The sequence below is a fragment of the Adiantum capillus-veneris genome, chromosome 27 (genome assembly GCF_014529385.1).
Source record: "Adiantum capillus-veneris isolate H3 chromosome 27, ASM1452938v2, whole genome shotgun sequence".
NCBI classification, from domain to species: Eukaryota; Viridiplantae; Streptophyta; class Polypodiopsida; order Polypodiales; family Pteridaceae; genus Adiantum; species Adiantum capillus-veneris.
In genome coordinates, this window is record NC_140957.1 from 128,795,826 (window position 1) to 128,816,037 (window position 20,212).

A 20,212-nucleotide genomic window follows, 5' to 3' on the forward strand; every position below is an offset into this window, starting at 1 on the left:
CATGTGTTTCTCTCTCTTCATCCTTTCAATATCCTTCTCTCCCTCTCCCTACTACTCCCTCCCTCTCTCTCTCTCTCTCTCTCTCTCTCTCTCCCCCCCCTTTCTCTCTCCCCTTTGTCTCCATCCTCCCACCTTCTCTCTCCCTCTCTCTACCTTGTCTATCTCCATCCTCCCCCCTTCTCTCTCTCTCTCTCTCTCTCTCTCTCTCTCACTCACACACACACACACACACACACACACACAGTCCACATGGTGTACCACGTGGCATGCCATGTGGACTATGGTTTGCTCGTAGTCCATGTGGCAATCCACATGGACTCTCTTTGGATGGGTGTTGCATGTGTAGCATGCCAAGAGGTGGCCCCGCACACTACGCATGACCCACAGTCCTTAGAGTAGTACATGTGGATTTCCATGTGGACTATAGCTCACCCATAGTCCACGTGGATTGCCCCTGCCTTATTCAACAATCAATGTAGCTGATTATCCACGGATAAGAAGTTATGGCACCGAAAAGGACCCAAGCCAATCCTACATCTGATGATGAGGGCAGCACTCCACAAAGAACTAGAGTGTTGCACGACGATGAGGCTGGGCCTAGTAGTAGGCCTACGGAGGAGAGTCTACAAGCGCCAACGAAACAGTGGATGGCCGATCAGTCCCAGGTGGGGTTTCCATTATTTCAATTAAGTCTTTAAATAGTTTAAGTTCTTTTATAAGTTAACATTGCATACATAAGGAGTGAGTAAGAATCAAAAAAGGAATAATTGGCTGAAAACGGAAGGTAACTTCCGAGAAACCAACGTGCATTGTTTGTAATTTGGAAAGAATTGTTTGGGCTAAGACTGGTTGAATTAGGAAAGATATGATTGGTCATCCTTAAGACAGCTTGTCTCAAGACACCTCTGACTCCTTGGTATATTTTGATGAATAATGATGGCTTTCCAGCCACGGACAAGTTGGTTATCCCCATGAACGATGAGTTCCTACTCCGTGTCATGTCATGATGTTTCTACAAAAGTTAGGATACTGTTTTTATCCTAGGTGAGTGGCCCGGTTATATGGGCAACTGGCTTGGTGTATGGGGACCCCGAACCTTGGGTGGGGGTTTATCCACCCGGATTGTGAATAAGGAATGGGTGCCGTTTTTTCACACTTAGGTGGTATTGAGACAAGAAGAGTACTAGTCATGGTTATTATGGACAATGTTTTGATTGAAAATACCTTGTCTTAAGTTTAAAGACGTCTATTCGCTAAAAGAATGCTTTTCAATGCTATCATTAATACTTGATTAAAGGAATTACTGTGACAAAAAGTTAAAAGAAACCATTATTTTAAATGTTAAAACAATGTGATAGTAATTAGGAAACAAAAGAATCATGTGTGAGTGCAGGGTGGTAAGTGGGGGGATTGACTAAGGTTGTTAATCATGGATGGGTGGACCTGATTAGTCAAGTAACTCTCCATTTTCACGCACTTAAAATTTCTAGAAAACTTCTCCACTTGGAAGAGGATTCCACCAACGGCTGTGCCCTCACATTTGTTAGGGGGAAAAAAGAGTTGGTTGAATATACCTTGGCCAAATTGTTGAAGTTATAGGGCCGGAATAGTTTTAGAATTTTCAATTATTGTCCCGTTTTCGTTGTGAGACAGGACTAGGTCTTCTTCTAGGGCTATAGATCCAAGCCATTGTCAATGGTGAAGGATTTTTCTTGTTAGAGACTCTGATTTTTATTAGGCCTAGAGACATGTCAAGGATCCCATCCCGCTTTTTGGTGTCGGTGGGTTGGAGACATCACAAGTGGTATCAGAGCGTGTATTAATTAAAGTCTTGGACCTAGGGAAAAGTTTAAGGTGTTTGGTTGAAATAAGTGATCTTTGAAAAATTCAATTAAAGAGGTATTTAATTGAAAAGAGGAAGAGAAAGGAGGAGAGAGAATTATCCCCATCTTTGCAGGAAGATTTCCATCAAGTCTACCGTAATCCATGGATTTCAACATTAGGTTTATGAGGGTTTACCTCCTTACACTATTCAATGCAAAAAAGCGTGATGAAATGGCTAGATAAGAGATTTTCTCCTTCCACTTGGAGGATCAAGTGGTCAGGATCTGGTGGAATTTTCTTCATTGATGCGGGAGAGTTAGAAGGTTTAGAACTAAATATGAAGAGACTCAAATGGGATGAATATCCTCAAGTGATTGAAGTATACTTTTTCATTGGGACGGAGAATCCAGAGGAAACCCTTGTAATAGATGATGTCCAAGTATCACAAAATCAGTGGGTGTTTGATCAGGTGTCTAAAGTAATCTATTGAGGTAGATTTAGGCCCATAGGTGTAGGCTCGAGTTTTAGAGGACTAGAAGATGTTGTATATTTAGATCCTATATCTGATTCACCCAACGTCCAAAAGATTTTAGTATAGGACTCTTGTCACCTTTGTACATAGTAGGATCTTCATGGATTGTATAAACTCTTGTACATACTATGGTTCTCATAGGTATGCTATAAGTAGTTTTGTTTATGGTTTGGCAATTATCTTCATCCTGTGTGCAAATTTTTTTATAGTATGAGATAAGTTAAAAGCATAAGTAACAGAGATTTTCATCTAATACTAAAATTCCACTAATTCAATCTCAGGGAAATACTCATGTAAATAGCAGGCTTTACACTGTTATTCAAGAGAAAAAATTACTACTGAAGCAAGTTCAACTCCCTACCTTCAAGGGAGAGGGACCCAATTTAGAGCGAGATGCTGAAGCATGGTTAGATGCTATGGACAACTATTTTAAAGCTGCAAAAACTGCTTAGGAAAACCAAACAATGTTGGGAATGTTCCATCTCAGCGGAGATGCCAAACTTTGGTGGAAGCAACACTGTAGAGATAATCCCACGAGTAGCCCATCTTGGGAGAAAATGAAGCAAGCGATCAAAGAACGCTATCTCCCTCCTGCACATCAAAATATCAAGATGAATGAATTCTTTGGTCTACGCTAGCTAGGAATTTCATTGGAGGAGTACTACACCAAGTTTGTGTCTTTACAACGCTATGCTCCCCAGATGACCATGCAGCAACAAATTGTCCGTTTCTGTCAAGGACTCAATAAACCCTTGAGTACACGTCTCAAAGCCATGAGGACTACATCAATTTAGGATGCCCTTATCAGGGCCAAGCCTCTTGCAGCTCAAGGAATCAACTCTACAAGAAACTATAATGGATTTAATAACTTTAGGGGAAGAGCCAGGGGAACTTTGAACCAAGGATATCAACAACATGGAGTAGATGCAGCAGCAAACTTAGAACAGACCTTTCCAAACGTTCTGTTTTATTGATGCAATCAAATGGGGCACTATAGAAATAACTGTCCTGAAGAGCAAAACCTTCAAACTACTACTAGAGCCATTCCTCAAAATCAAAGAGATAATCTAAGAGGAGGTAGAAATGGAGGACGAGATAGAGGAAGAGTAAGAGGAGCTAGAGCTTATGCAATCATTAGAGAACCAACCTTAATGAATGAGGAAGATGAAAGATCCACTCGCTTGGCCAAAGTTAATAATTCTAGAGCTCAGCAATAATAGGAAATTTTGTAAACCACTATAAACGATAATGTAAAACTTTGAGTTACTTATATATTGTAATGGTATACATTATTTTCTTTTCCAAAAATTACTTAAGGAATCTAAAGTTAAATTAGCATTCAATCAAGGAATTAAGGGTTAATCTAGCAAATGAGAAAGAGGTTCTCGATAGCAAGACAAGAATTTAAATCTCGAGAATGAGATAGTTATCAAGAAACCAACTCACATTCCTTGTGCACAACATAGCCTTCCTTGAAAAATGGCCTAGAGCCAAAAGAACTCTTGGTATGATACTTCTTAAAACCCTTTACATATTGTTGGTCAAACAGGTTAAAGCACAGAGGGGGTACCTCTGGTGCAATAGTGGAAGCTTGTGGCGAATGCAAATTGCTAAAGATGGCAAGAACAAGTTGAGCGCATTCAGATTGGCAAAGCTGGAATATGTGATACTTCTCAAATGCTGATTGCTCTGAATGGTTAGTTAGACTGAGTGCGTTCATGTTGACAAGGTGAATATATGGATCTTTTATGGAATGGATTTAACCTAGTTTTTGAGATGATACAAATGGTTTGTAAAAGATTTTAAGATGGGCTCAACACTGAGAGATCCTGGGGAAAGATTGAGTAGCAAGTAATTAGTAAGGAATTGTAGAAACTCCAACCAGATTGTATCCTTGAGACTAGAAAGAACTCTTAGAGTAATCAGTAACACTTGGTAAAGTGGAAAGACTATCCCACCAAAGATCCCACTTAGGAAGATGAAACTTCTTGTCTCAAGGACTTTCCCAATTTTGGTTGAGATGAGGACATCTCAATTCCTTAAGTTGGGGTGATTGTAAGGTTTCCAGTTTATGAAACCTTAAAGATTGTATAAACTTAATCAAATTGATAATGATTATTAAAAAACCAATGTAGAATTGTCCGACCATGGCAAATATTGGTATTTTTGGAACCGTAATCATGACTTTACTATGGTTAGAAATTTTCACAACTGAATTCGGATAAAAACCAGCATAATTGTGGCCCGTGGAAGTTTACACTATGGATTAAATTAATTAAATAAATTGTAAGGTTTTGGTAATCATTACTATAAAAGAATTTAATCATAAAATCCCTAGATATTTACAGATATTTATAGATATTTCCAAAATTAATTATGAAAAGGGTCATATAATAGCAAAAAATCAAATTTGTGTATCTGGGGGGCTGTGTGGGGTAGTAATGAACTTGCACAAGCTGGAATTAGCAGCAGGGGGCGCTTGTGGAGCTGTAGGTTGCCTTGGGATGCAAGCTACTACCATTTCCAGCTTGTGAGTGCCCAAAAACCTATAATATGACCCCTTGCTTCACAATTTCAGACATACTTGGAGTCCTAGCCATTTCTCTCTCACATACAGAGAAAATCTACCCAAAAATTACTAGAGAGCAAACCTCTAGCTGATTATCCACGGATAAGAAGTTATGGCACCTAAAAGGACCCGAGCCAATCCTACATCTGATGATGAGGACAGAGCTCCACAAAGAAGTAGAGTGGTGCACGATGATTAGGCTGGGCCTAGTAGTAGGCCTACGGAGGAGAGTCTACAGGCGCCAATGCAGCAGCAGATGGCCGATCAGCCCTAGATGGGTTTTCCATTATTCAATTAAGTCTTTAAATAGTTTAAGTTCTTTTATAAGTTAACATTGTATACGCAAGGAGTGAGTAAGAATCAAAAAAGAAAAAATTGGCCGAAAATGGAAGGTAAACTTCCAAGAAACCAACGTGCATTGTTTGTAATTAGGAAAAAATTGTTTGGGCTAAGACTGGTTGAATTAGGAAAGATATTATTGATCATCCTTAAGACAGCTTGTCTCAAGACACCTTCGACTCCTTGGTATAATTTGAACGATGAGTTTCTACTCTGTGTCATTTCTTGATGTTTCTACATAAGTTAGGATACCGTTTTTATCCTAGGGTAGCGCCCGCTTGTATGGGCAATCGGTTTGGTGTATGGTCACCCCGAACCTTGGGTGGGGGTTTATCCACCCGGATTGTGAATAAGGAATGGGTGCCGTTTGTTCACCCTTAGGTGGTCTTGAGACAAGAAGAGTACTGGTCATGGTTATTATGGACAATGTTTTGATTGACAGTATCCTGTCTTAAGTTTAAAGATGTCTGTTTGCTAAAAGAATGCTTTTCAATTATGTCTTTAATACTTGATTGAAAGAATTAATGTGATGGAAATTTAAAAGAAACCATTATTTTAAATGTTAAAACAATGTGATAGTAATTAGGAAACAAAAGAATCATGTGTGAGTGCGGGGTGGTAAGTGGGTATTGACTAAGGTTGTCAATCATGGATGGGTGGACTTGATTAGTTAGGTAAGTCTCCATTTTTGTGCACTAAAAATGTCTAGAAAACTTCTCCACTTGGAAGAGGAGTCCACCAACGGCTCTGCCCTCACATCTGTTAGGGGGAAAAAAGAGTTGGTTGAATATACCTTGGCCAAATTTTTGAAGTTATAGGGCCAAAATAGTTTTAGAATTTTCAACTATTGTCCCGTTTTCGTTGTGAGACAGGACTAGGTCTTCTTCTAGGGCTATAGACCCAATCCATTGTCAATGGTAAAGGTATATTCCTTGGATTTTTCTTGTTAGGAGACTCTAATTTTTATTAGGTCACGAGACCTGTCAAGAATCCCATCCCGCTTTTTGGTGTCGGTGGGTTGGGGACATCATACGTACCCTTCCCTTTCTATCTCTATCTCCCACACCCGCCTTCTCTCACTCTCTTTATCTCTCACATGGGCCTTTCTCTCCCTCTACGTCTATCTGACCAAAACATAGAATATGAATCGTACACACTTATAAAACATAAATGTTAAATACATGTATAGTATGTGTTGCATTGTGCATGCAAATTGAAATTGCTCCTCTTTGTTTTGTGTGTCTCGTATGGTTGTCTTCCACTGCGCAAATGCTTTGCTAAATTAATCTTCTTGGAAAGCTTGATATGTCTCTCCAAGAGATAGGCCGTAATTGCGTGTACCATGTGTGTGGAGCTTTTTCACCATTGAGTTCTTGGCCTCCATCTTCTTTGCCAAGCTCAATACACCCCTGCATTTCAAGCATTAGCAACATTATGCTCATATATATGATCCCATTCTCTAATGTTACTGTACCCACCTTTCCAGCTGCCACCAGTAAACATGCATTCTCAGCCATTGCAAGAATGGATTTTTTAATGTTGGAATAGATGCTTCAATCATAAAAGCTTTTCCCTTAGCCGATATATCCACCAAAAAAAAAATTCCATAACGTTCATTGGGTATAATGTTATATCATCTTCCAAAAAACCAATATATTCAAAAGCAAAGAATACTCATTATGCAAGGCTGATGTGTGTACTTGCAACCCCAGACAATATGAAGGGGAGAATTTTGCACCCCTTATCTCCCCATCCCACAAATGAAATACACTTTTGATAGAATTCTGTGTTGTTCTCTTGATTCATGATGATAGCTATTTCCAACCCTTCCAAACAAAGAAGTTCTTTGTTGTACTTAGAGCCATGTCATAGCTTGCTTTGTACTCTGCTTCTCTTAAAAGGTACTCCCTAGTGTTCTTAGCAGGTAAGTTCTACGTTTTTTGACAATACATTACATCTAACTCCTCCTATAGTACACATCATAAAGACAAATTCATTTTTAAAGAAAATATAGTCAGGTCATCCAATGCATGTGTATTATAAATTACACTCACCTTTTGCAGTAGTTGTGCTAGCAAAGACATCGATAATCTAAGCCATTTTGAATGGTTCATTGTTGCACCATGAAGCAACCTGAGATTTTTCCATGTCCTCCTCATTGAATATGTCTAACAAGGACTGTGGGTCCGCAAGTGTCAACTTTTGCATCATGTAGATGTTGTGGGAGATGGTGTGAGGTACGTGAACTCATGCGATCCTAATGTTTTTAGCAACAATTTAGTGACCATTTGAAATTTAAGTGCATCAAGATAATGTAAAGTACCTTACTTGTTGACCATGTCAAGCATCAATAGAAACTCCACCATCTCTTGAGGGTCGAACTTCACGAGCGTGAACTCAACCTTCGGGGTTGATAATTCATCTAGCTGCACATGTAATGCCTAATCTTTCCATATGTGAAGCCAATGTTTCCCATCCCACACGAAGAACAGTTTCTCCTCCATGTGGCTAAGCACTGGAATGACTAATTTGATCATCGAAGGTGACAAACATCCTCTCTTCTATATATACCACGCCCATTGAAAGGTACAAGATGTTGCCCAGGGAAAGCTTTCAACACCATAAAAGGTGCCATCATAGGTTGATAGACTCTTTCAATTGTAGAACCCATGAGTTCCATCAAACAATCATTGTTTTTTCTAATTGTTGGATTGGCCAAAAGATGACAAAGAGGAATTCTTGGCAAGAAGCAATTGTATGGTGCAATATGAGCATCAATCCACCCCAATGAAATGTGACTATCAACCACAAATCACTCAATGGTCCATAGAGATCACTCAATGATTCATTACCAATGTTTTGTAGCTCTATGGTTGTCAAAGTGGATGCATCCATTGATGGAGCTACATGTACAACCATCACCATAGATGGAACAATCACAAATGTCCTTGCCTGTAACAAACCATTTTCTTGAGTCATGTTGATTGGTATTTTTTCTTGACGGTCGAGTCCTTTGGATTGTCAAAAGTGACTTTTTTTTTGGATGTACATTGTAGATGGTGGGTGGGAACCCTCAAGAAAAACTTTCATAGTCCATACTCCAAGCATCCCATCGATGCATAGGTGGAGTTTTAGAGAGAGGAGAGTGGGATCTATCCCAACGAGTGGATAGACAAGATCCATGGTAAGGATGCATGGAGAGACTGTCCATGGTTCTTGGACTATGTCAATGTGACGAGTTCCCCAAAAATGAAGCGGAAGCATACAATGGTAACTTATTTTCTTTTTATGCAAACAACATGATACTCTCCTCACTATTGTTTTGACTTGCAACATTACACAAGAAGGTGAGGAGGAAGGGCAAGAGCACAAGGTATCACCATCAATCAGCCTCCCAATGTCCTTTCTCCTAGCATAGCCAGGGGACATCCAAGCCCAAACACAGCATCTATAGGACCATCAAGTGGAAAGAAGAGAGATCAAGTAGTCATTGAAGAATTGAAGGATCATCAAATTTGTTGCCAGATGGTGCAATTGTGGTGGCATGTCGAGCAAACCACCTATCATTTGTCATCGAGGAGACTTGCATGTGAAATTTTCTCCATCTTTGTGTACCATTCTCCTTTGGATGCTCTTGTGCACATATGCTATTTCGTAGATTCAATAAGTTCTAAACCATTCCTATATGTTTTTTATGACAATTACGGTTTTGTTTTTGTTTTAATTGTCATAAACGATGAGACTTTGGTGCTAACCATGTCTGCAATCCATGCTCACCGCACCTTGAAGGCTCAAGGTCTCACACAAGACCTTCATAAGGGCAAGAAGAGCTTACTACTATAAGATTGCTAGCCAAGGTGGTCATGCTTGGGGTGGCATTAGTGGAGTCGAAAGCATATTTTCTTTCCTATGGGGCCACTTAATCAAGGGCTAGTTGTATAAATAAGGCAAACACCCTAGCCCCATCAGTGGTCTTAAAGGCATCTCGTCTTGATTCTGTGGCATCTTTTCTCTTTGGCAAGCATCACATCATTTACGTACTCTTTGGCATCAGAGAACATAGTACGCCACTGCTTGGTATAGGATAGGAATATACTCGTTCTCACTTGTGCATAAACAAAGTTGTTGGTCCTTGTCTCATTTATATAATTGGGCCTTGATTGGAGTGTAATCTCTAGCTTCTATTGAAATTAGCACATTGATTTGGTTTTTTAGCACATTGATTTTTACCCAATGTATTTCATTACAAATAAATGTACCAAAAAACCAATGGTAATGAAACACCTAAGGCCTAATATGGGATTTCATAATTGTGGGTTTGATAACCATTAAAAGAACAAATGTCCTCATCCTGATCAAAACCTAGTGCCACCAATAGTATATTGATATGATTGTTGCAAGAAGGATGGAGACTTTCTATTATGCCAAAAGACCTAAGAGTAAGGGTAAAGCTGCAATTGACATGGTGGGAAAAATTACATCACGTCCATCAAGGACTAGCAAACAATGGAATTCCATAATGATGTTTGTGTTTACCCCTAATTTTTTTGTGTAGGAGAAAATGTGTAACATTTAATGGCCTAAAAACTTGTGTGTAGCGGAAATTAGCATGAACATAGTGGGCATTTCATTAGAATAGATTCCTAATGAGAATTACAAGAGTGCTTGGGTGGAGAGAGCAACAAAAAGCATAACACCTAATTAGATAGCATGAACAATACTTTCAAAAGAGAGAGAAATTAAGCTATTGACAACAGTTGAGGACCAGATTTACATGGAGCCGGTCCCCCCTCCAAAAGGCTTTGTATTATGGTTTCTCCCATCAAGAGAGACATTGTACAATACAATTCTTTGTGTTCCTTCAAGACTAGCTAGTGCAATGAAGATGAAAGCTTCATGCACTAAGCAAAACACTTAGTAAACACAACATCAATTGTCCCCGGTCTAAGACCCAAGACCTCACACACCTTTGAAGATGGTGAGAGCTAGCAGGGTATGAGAGTAGATTGAGAGAAAGGAGTATCTTCCGAGAAAGATGTACATCTCCTCACATAATCACTCATATTAGCATAGCTTAGCTTAGTAATTAACTTGGTAGAGGAGATGAGCATGCATTGAAGCTTGGCTCTTGGTTGGATTTGCATCCACATGCCAAGAGTGTGTCAATGTAAGCTTCTATCTCACAAGCTTGGAGTAGGTGATGAGCTCTCCATTAAAGCTTGGGAAGAGATAGTCTTCTCTTTCTTCACACATGAGATTGTGTGAGTGTGTGTGTGTGATAATGCCTTGCAAAAATCAGCCCCCTCTCTCTCTTGGGCGAGACCTCTTGCTATTTGCTCTTCCTCCACCCTCATTGGACCTCCCCAGGTCAAGCCCCCTCTCTCTCTTGGGCGAGCCCTCTTGCTATTTGCTCTTCCTCCACCCTCATTGGACCTCCCCAGGTCAATCCAATGACTATTAAGCAGCATAAGTGATAGCCTTCTGAAATGTGTCCCCCTTTTCCCTTTTGTGAGAGCTTTAGGTAATTTAATAATTCAACTAAACTCTCATTGGACCCCTTTGCCTTCTGGCCAATAGGAATCAGGCAAGCTATTGGGCTGCTGAATGCTCATTGGACCCCTTGGGAGACTGTCCAACAGTCTTCTAGAGAACTTAATTCTCATTGGTTCTTTTATTAAGTGTTTTTAAATTAATTAAACTAGATTTACTCTAGCCTAATTCTCATTGGTCCACCTCCAAGGCCATCCAATAGGACCTTGTGGGCATCTGGCCTAGGGAGCTGACATGTGTCCCTCATTCCCTTTGTGTAAAGGGAGCTTTTGTGTGTGTGTGTGTGTGTGTGTGTGTGTGTGTGTGTGTGTGTGTGTGTGTGTGTGTGTGTGTGTGTGTGGCTTTCTCTCTCATCCCCTACAAGAAAGGCTCGCCCCCTCCCAAGTAGGGATTGCAAAGACTTTTTTGTTTACACACAAAGCATCCATTCCCTTTGTGTAAAGGGAGCTTGTGTGTGTGTGGCTTTCTCTCTCATCCCCTACAATAAAGGCTCGCCCCCTCCCAAGTAGGGATTGCAAAGACTTTTTTGTTTACACACAAAGCATCCAATTCCCTTAAGGTTGACCTTTGGACACAACCTTTGAATTTTGGAACCTTAGCATTTTGGAAGTCTTAATGGGCTGAACCTTAGGGTCTTTTTAGCCCATTTTTGCACATGGCTCTTTTGCAGATGGCCCCCCTTTTGGATCCCTATTTTCCCTCCTTTGGATCCCTAGAGTGGCCGGTCTGCTAGCTTAACCAATATTCTAGCTTTTTCCCTGGCACTTCCCCACATTAAATGATCAGTTTAATATAAGAAAATCATTAAGGAGAATTAGATATTGATTATTATGACAAAATGTGTCAAGGTTTGGGCTAGCATTAAGGAACAATGGAGGTCTAGGCCATGACTATAGAAAACTCAGGCACCTCATCGGGCTACCACAAAATGTTAAGAGGATAAGGTGCATAGAACTAATCCATGCCACTCAAAGAAGAGTAAAGGGATGCAGAGTGTTCAAAGATGTAATCTTTGAGGGGAGGTGCTAAATATGTGAGTTTGAGCATGATAACTAGATTTAGGGTGTGTTAGAGTTGAGTGTAACTTGAGAGGAAAATTGGATGGTTTTAGGATGGACTAATAGCATTGAGAGGAAATTTAAAGGCCCAATAGAAAGAGGGTAAGTCCAAGTGGCACCGATGAGAGGAAAGGTGTTTTCTTTTGAGTATACATCTCTCTCTCTCTCTCTCTCTCTCTCTCTCTCTCTCTCTCTCTCTCTCTCTCTCTCTCTCTCTCTCTCTCTCTCTCTCATAATCGTAACCCTAAATCTCTACTCGTTCTTTCTGCACAGCACCGTCGCCCTCCCCATCCCCCCTCAGCCTCCCCTTGGCAAGGGGCTGCCCTTGGGAAGGAGTTAAGCACAACCTCGCCCCCCCCTTAACCAACCCAAATAAATAGTTGTGGCCTGCCTGCTGCTTGCCTCTGTCGACTGTCCATTTTTCCCATAGCTGCAAGTTCATTTTTTTCCGACTATAGCCTACCTAGTTTTGTCCAACACTAGCCAATCTTGTCCACTCTTGCCTCAAACAACAACCATGGACACTCGTGCCTCATCCCAAAGCAAGACCACCATTTTTCCGGGTCGTGGAAACACCCCCCAAAATGGACAGCACCATCCGCTTTTAGAATGAAGTTGAAAGACTCCGCAAGGAGAATGACAAGCTGAAACAAAGACTCATCGCCATCAAGACCAGGCTCACTGCAAAGGAGAACTACAAAAAGAAAGAAATGGAGCAGATGGAAGCCAAGCTCAACAAAACAAAAGAAGAAGTAGAGATTACCCTCACAAAGGCAGTCAAAAATCAAGTGTAGGAGGTCATTCTCCACAAGGTTGAAGATTGTGTGGAATTGACCCTATGCAAACGGCAACGACAAGAGGATCTTGGCCTCAATGTTTGCATTGCCGGGCTTCCAATTGACTGGAAAGGGGAGGGAGACCTCAAGTTCAACGTGTGCTTTACCTGGATACAAAAAATAACCCACATGATACAGTGGAACCCAACAACAATCACCTCCCTTACACACAAACATCGCACCAACCATGTAATCCTCACTTTCAAGACCAAGACTTACCAAATCAAACTCCTTGAACAATCAAGGCTTCTCAAGGAAACTATAATATGGTTTGTACAAGACCTCACATTCTCCCAACTCAAACAAAAGAAGGGAGAACTACAAAAGGTGCGAGAAGCACGCATGGTAGGAAAATGGGCGGCTTATCGAGGAGGTAAAGCCATTATCCAAGAGTTTCTAACTCCCAAAATGGCTCCCGCCTCACCTCCCCCCCCCCCCCCCCCCCCCCCCCCCCTTCCTAGGTTTTTAGGTTTTGTTTATCCTATTTTTCTCTTTTGTTCACCCCATGTTGGACCCTCAGTCCTTAACTGAGATGTATGTGACAACCCCTTTAGTTAGAAGGAACACTCTGTAACATTTTTGTTTCTTGATCCCATAGGTCATATGACCTCCGTGGATGATAATTCTCTCTCTCTCTCTCTCTCTCTCTCTCTCTCTCTCTCTCTCTCTCTCTCTCTCTCTCTCTCTCTCCCCTTTGTGTATACACACACTCACACCTTGAATGCTCCAATAGTGCATCCTCCATAGCAATTTTCACTAAAAATAAGGATGCAAGAAAAAAATAGAACAATTAGAACAACTGGTAGTGATACTACACAATGTACATCTGCTGATAAAGTGACAGAGTTTGACATAATGGCACTTACATGGCTTGCCCTTGGTAAATGAGGCAAAAACTAGGCAAGATGTAGAACCCACTTGTTTTGAGGATGTTGGATATGCAAAGTGGGGACATACCATGGATGAGGAGATGGTTGTTCTTGATCCAAATAATACTTGGGATTTGGTGCCATTGATTGCACAAGGCAAAAAATTTGTTGGTTGTCAATGGATCTACATGGTGAAGCATAATGCAAACGCAACAGTAATTAGGTACATAGACATTCTAGGAGAAAAAAATGATGCAAAAAGTTATGGGATTGATGATAAGGAGAATTTAAACTCCACAACAAAAATGTCTACCAATCATAGTGTTTCATCAAAAGGTCTGATTTTGCATCATCTAGATGTGAAAAACGTATTCTTACACGATCGCGTACAAAAGAAGTGTATATGGAGCATCCACAGGGATATTAAGATGTGAGAAATCCCAAGTGCGTTTGTAAGCTGAAGAAAGCACTTTACGGGCTAAAGCAAGCACCTACATCTTGGCATGAGAGAATTGTATAGCAAGGCTTAAGCTTGTAAACAATTTCTTAAAGCAAGAATTTAATTTGAAAGATTTGGGTGACCAATAATATTTTTTGGGCATTAAAATTATATGCACAAAAAAGGGCATATGGCCATCATAGAGCTAGTATGGATCACATATGGGATCAAAAAACAGATGCCTCATTTTTAGCATATTTTTATGGCCTTGGATCAGAATTTGAGAGCTTATGTGTGTAAGTGCTTGAAAATTCTACCATGTATAGGGAGACCGTGGGTAGCTCACAATATCACAATCTCCTTTGAGTTACACAATTGGATTGGAGAGTCAATTTATACAACCTCAGAGGAAGCAACACTTGGATGTAGTGAGGTGTACATTATGCTATGTGAGTGCTACCTTGGATTATACACTTTTTTATGACATTGTACGAAGTTGTAGGGTACACATATGCAAATAGGGCTAGTAACATATGTGATTGGCTTTACGTTCTTACTTGGGAGTGCTATTTTGCATGGAGTACCAAGAAGAAACCCATCATGGATTTATCAACTACAAGGCTAAGTGCATACGTCTGATGATGGCAACATGCAAGATAGCATGGTTGCAGATGCTACTTGAATGGTTTCAAAAACATGTTCAAAGGCCAATTTCCATTATTGTGACCTTACTGGCATCTAGTTGGCATGGGACCCAATGTTTCACTTTCTTCATAGAGATAAGGCCTTAGCAAGTGACATTGATTTTAGGTACACGAGGACAGATAAGTGGATTGTAGATATCTTCATGAAGGTCCTTGGATCAAAGAAGATGCAGCAACTTCAAGGGATGCTTGGAGTACAAGAGATGTTGTTACATTTGAGGGGGAGCCAAGCACATTACATCATTAGCAAGAGGTAGGTAACACAAGGCTATTCGCCAATGATACTATAACTAGAGACTCCACTATCATGGTCGACCTACTAAGAGTGATGGCCTGTTAACCCTCACGGACACCCTACACCTTTGACGGACGACTTATTATTTATTTGATTGAGTCATGGACCGGGCTTGTCGGTCCAATAGGTGTGTAGGTGATCACCAATGAGAGGCGCACCACTTACCTTATTTTACAGTATTTTTGCAACGATCGGCCACTGTGGGCACCCATGTGTGAATGGGTCAAACTCTTATAAAAGGTCTATTTTGACCTAAAATCCTCATTCTTTGAGGTGCAAGCTAAGAAATGCTCTTTCTCTACCTATGTCTTCTCCTCCTTCGTGTGCTCACATGTGTATGTGTGTATATGTATGCTTGAGAGAGAGAGAGAGAGAGAGAGAGAGAGAGAGAGAGAGAGAGAGAGAGAGAGAGAGAGAGATTGTATTATCGTCCCACGGAGGTCAGATATGACCTATGGGACCAAAGACAAAACATTACAAATGTGGGGAGATTGTGGGATACATCTCAGTTAAGGACTGAGGGTCCAAAAAAGATAAGATAAGATGAACAAAATCTATGCAGAAGAGGGGGTGAGGAGGGAGTTGGTTTGGGAGTTCGAAACTCTTGAATAATGGCTTTACCTCCTCGATAGACTGCCCATTTCCCTGTTGTGCGTGCTTCTCACATATTTTGTAGTTTTGTCTTCTTTTACTTGAGTTGAGTGGGTGCAAGGTCTTCTGTAAACCACATTTTGGTGTCCTTGAGAAGCCTTGATTGCTCAAGAAATTTGATTTGGTCCACCTTGGTTTTGAAAGTGTAGATTGCATGATTGGTGCAATGGTCATGTGCAAGAGAAGTGATTTTTGCTAGATCACACTGTACCATGGGGATTGCGGATTGGTTGCGAGAAAATGACTCGTGAAACTTGAGGTTCCCCTCCCCTTTCCAATCGCTTGGGAGCCCACCAATGCGAACATTGAGGGCGATATCCTCCCGTCATTGCCGTTCACGTAGCGTGGATGTCACTCGATCTTCAACCCTGCGAGAGATTACCTCTTGTACTTGAGTTTTGACCTCCTTTGTGACGGTCGTCTCTATTTATTCTTCTCTGGCCTTTGTGAATCTGATTTCTATCAGTTTCAACTCCTCCTCCTTGTGATTCTCTATTGTGGCAAGCCGGGCTTCAAAAGTTGAAAGCCTTTGTTTCAGCTTATCATTCTCCTTGAGAAGGCTTTCGACTTTGATTTGAGGGCGGGTGATGTTGTCTACCTTTGGAGGTGTTGCCACGACTCCGGCAAAATTCAACTTACCTCAGGACGCCTAGTCATGAATACTGAGCTTTTTAGGTCGGAAAGGCCAACCTTTGAATATCACATGGAAAAACCCTTCTTGAAACAAGGCAAAACCCTTCTTGAAAACAGGTTCGACCTTTTGATAAGGGCAAAATCCTTCTTGAGAACAAGGTCAACCTTTTGATAAGGGTAAAACCCTTCTTGAAACTTAGGCCAAAGTAGCCTTTTTTTTATAAAGGTCGTGGGGCGAAACCCACAACAGGTATTCCAGGCTTTCTTGAGGTCGTAGGGCAAGCAGGCCAAACCAGATCGTCACAGGTCGAGACAAGTTGCGCAAGGCAGAAACAAGTCGTGTAGGTCATTACAGAGCCGAAACCAAGTCATGCAGGGTAGAGCCAAAACTAGGTTGTTGTAGGAGTTTTTGGGTTCAATGGGGGGCGAGCTATGGCTTAACGGCCCCACAGGGAAGCCCCTCGCCCAAGGGGAGGCTGGGGGGGGGGGGGGGGGGGGGGAGAAGGAACGGCTAGGGTTGTGCTGGGGGGGAGAGAGAGAGAGAGAGAGAGAGAGAGAGAGAGAGAGAGAGAGAGAGAGAGAGAGAGAGAGAGAGAGAGAGAGAGAGAGAGAGAGAGAATGGGAGAGGTTGAGAGTGGGTGTGTGTGTGTGTGTGTGTGTGTGTGTGTGAGAGAGAGAGAGAGAGAGAGAGAGAGAGAATGGGAGAGGTTGAGAGTGGGTGTGTGAGAGTGGGTGAGAGAGAGAGAGAGAGAGAGAGAGAGAGAGAGAGAATGGGAGAGGCTGAGAGTGGGTGTGTGAGAGAGGCTGAGAGAGAGAGAGAGATAGAGATAGATAGAGAGAGAGGGATCAAGCACTACAGCAGCATCAACAGCAAGACGTGGCGGTTGAGCATGGTGGCGGGGTGACAGTGGCTCCTTCTTCTTTGCGGCACAAGATCCTTCACGACGGAAGCATTGAGTGTTGAGATGTCGAGCTCTACATCTTGAGCTGGCATCCACTACGGGTCTTGGCCGCTTATGACATTTACTCACTGGAGCGTTAGGTGACCGACACAGAGGATCTCTGCCAGTGATTCTACAGCTGGACTACACGTATAGTGCCAGCCTAGTACGCTTCTAGCGAGTTCACACTTCGTGACCGCATGTACATATGTGCTACTTTTCAGTTTTAGCACTTAGTCATTTTGTACTCTCTTTTCTGTGTGAAGAAGAAGAAGCTTTCCATCTCTGTGTGCTTTGTGCTTGTCTTGTGTAGCTCTCTTGCATCCTCTTTCTTTACATGGTATCAGAGCCTGGTGCAGGCAAGAGAGGCTAAGAGAGCAAGAGCATCACAATCCCTTCGTTCTCCAAAGTGCAGTATACAGAGATTTACTGTACAAGTAGAGTGGTTGTATGTACGCTTGATTGTGGACACTCGTTGAGTGTAGAAAGCGTTACAGGTACCACGATAGCAGGTTCAACAGATTTGCAGGTTTTTGCACATTGCAGCTATTTTGTCTTAGTGCTTCAAGATGTCTGACGGTTTCAGTCAGATTGTCACTGAGAAGCTTGAGAAAAATAACTACCCTGCATGGAAGTTCAGAATAACAAATTTCCTAAAAGGAAAAGGTTATTGGGACTATGTAGAAGGAGACAATGAAAAGGAACCAGAGATTCCCAAGGCAAATGCTACAGCAGAACAAAGAAAATCTTTGAGGGACTCGCAACAAGGCCAGAGCAAAGTGATGTATTGGCTTTCTATGAGCATCACAGATGGCATGATGGGCTATCTACAGGATGCTGAAACCCCCGCCATTGCATGGAAAAACTTAGGCAGGGTGTTCAAGGTGAACACCAAGGCCAGGAAGCTCCATCAGGTTAAGAGCAACAACCTCTCCATCAATGATTATGCTTTGAAGATCAAGAGTATCATTGAGGCTCTTGGATCTATTAAAGTCTCAGTGGAAGACGATGACATTGTTCGTGCATGCTTGGATGGTCTAGGAGATGAGTATGTACATTTCAAGTCTTCCATGAATACAAGAGACGACATCCCCGTGTTCCAAGATTTTATTTCTATGCTTATTCTTGAGGAGAAGAACCTTGACACATCTTCTTCTCATGGCAGAAATAATTCTAAACATGCCTTCTATTCTAACTAACAGAGGTAGAGGTAGAGGTCGTGGTCGAGGCCCAAGGGGTTGCAAGGGCCAATTTCAAGAAGGTCAATCAAATCAAAACAATACAGGTGGCAGGGAAAACCAGTCTCAAGGCAGGGGGAGTCAAAGAGGTCGTGGTGCAGGATCAAGCAGGCAGCAACATACTGCAGATAGCAGAGAATGTTGGACTTGTGGTGAAAGAGGTCACATGTCACGTGACTATCCAAAGGGAAAAGCAAGTGGAAAGAGAGAACAGGGCAACTATGCATCTACTAGCAGAGATGCAGATGACAGCAAAAACGAGCGCATGTTTGTTATGCAGCATATAATGAATACAATGACTGCAGAGAATTCCACCCAAGATGATGTTTGGTATGTGGATTCAGGTGCCTCTAATCACATGACGTCTCGTGGAGAGTGGTTTAAAGATATGCGAAAACCAGATGTGTCAGGCTATGTGCAGACAGGAGATGACACAACTCACCCCATTGCTCATGTAGGGGACATACCTCTAAATACGAAGAGTGGCAAATCAAAGTACTTAGCAGATGTACTTCATGTCCCAAACATTACAAAGAATCTTGTTTCTGTTGGACAAATGGTTGAGCAGGGTTTGCAGGTTTGCTTCAATCCAAATGGATGTTATGTAGAAGATTTCCAGAATGGCTGTAAGCTGATCACAGAGGGCAAATGTGTGGGCAGAATGTTTACGATGAATGTAGACATGCCTGAGGTAAAAGCTGCATTATTTTCACAGGGCATAGGTGTTGTGGCTGATATTGACATTTGGCACAAATGCATTGGCCATGTCAATGAGCAGAGATTGTGCAGCATGCAATCAAAACAGATTGTAAAAGGTTTGCCCAAATTCAAGGTCGATGGTATGCATAAAGTGTGTGCAGCATGCCAGTTTGGAAAACAGTCAAAGGGCTCATTTCCACATGAGCGCAATGTATGTAAAAAGCCACTTGAGGTGGTGCACACAGATGTTTGGGGTCCAACCGATACTGCAAGTATACATGGTTGCAAGTATTATGTCTCTTTCATTGATGAACATACAAGGAAAGTATGGGTCTACTTCATGCGTAACAAAAGTGAAGTGTTTGGTCACTTTCAGGACTTCAAAGTCATGATTGAGAAGGAGACAGATTTTCTGCGAATGCATGGTATACGCAGGCAGTTTACATGCAGATATACTCCACAACAGAATGGGGTCGCAGAAAGGAAAAACAGACACATTGCAGAGGTTGCACGTGCATTGATGAATGAGAAGAACATGCCTCATCATTTTTGGGCTGAAGCTGTAAATACAATTGTGTACATTATGAACAGGACACCTACATCTGTGGTGCATGATGTAACACCTGAGGAAACGTTTACAGGTACAAAGCCTGATTTGGCACACTTGAAAGTGTTTGGCTGCATAGCTTATGTGCATGTACCAGATGAGTTGCGTAGGAAATTGGATCCTAAAGCAGAGAAATGTATTCTTGTGGGATATTCCCTTGAACAAAAGGGGTACAGGTGCTACAATCCTACTACACGAGAATTACGAGTGAGCAGAGATGTAGTCTTTGATGAGATGAGCAGCTGGTACAGTAATGCACATGGCACTATTGGGGCTGATGTAAAAGATGATGTGGTTGTACAAAATGTGAGGCCACAGTCACAGGTTTTGAGTGGACCACAAGAGTCCTCTTCTCGTGGCTCTGCTGAGAAGCCATGGAATGGTAGACTACGTACGCAGGTTACTCCACCAGCAGGTACAGGGAATAT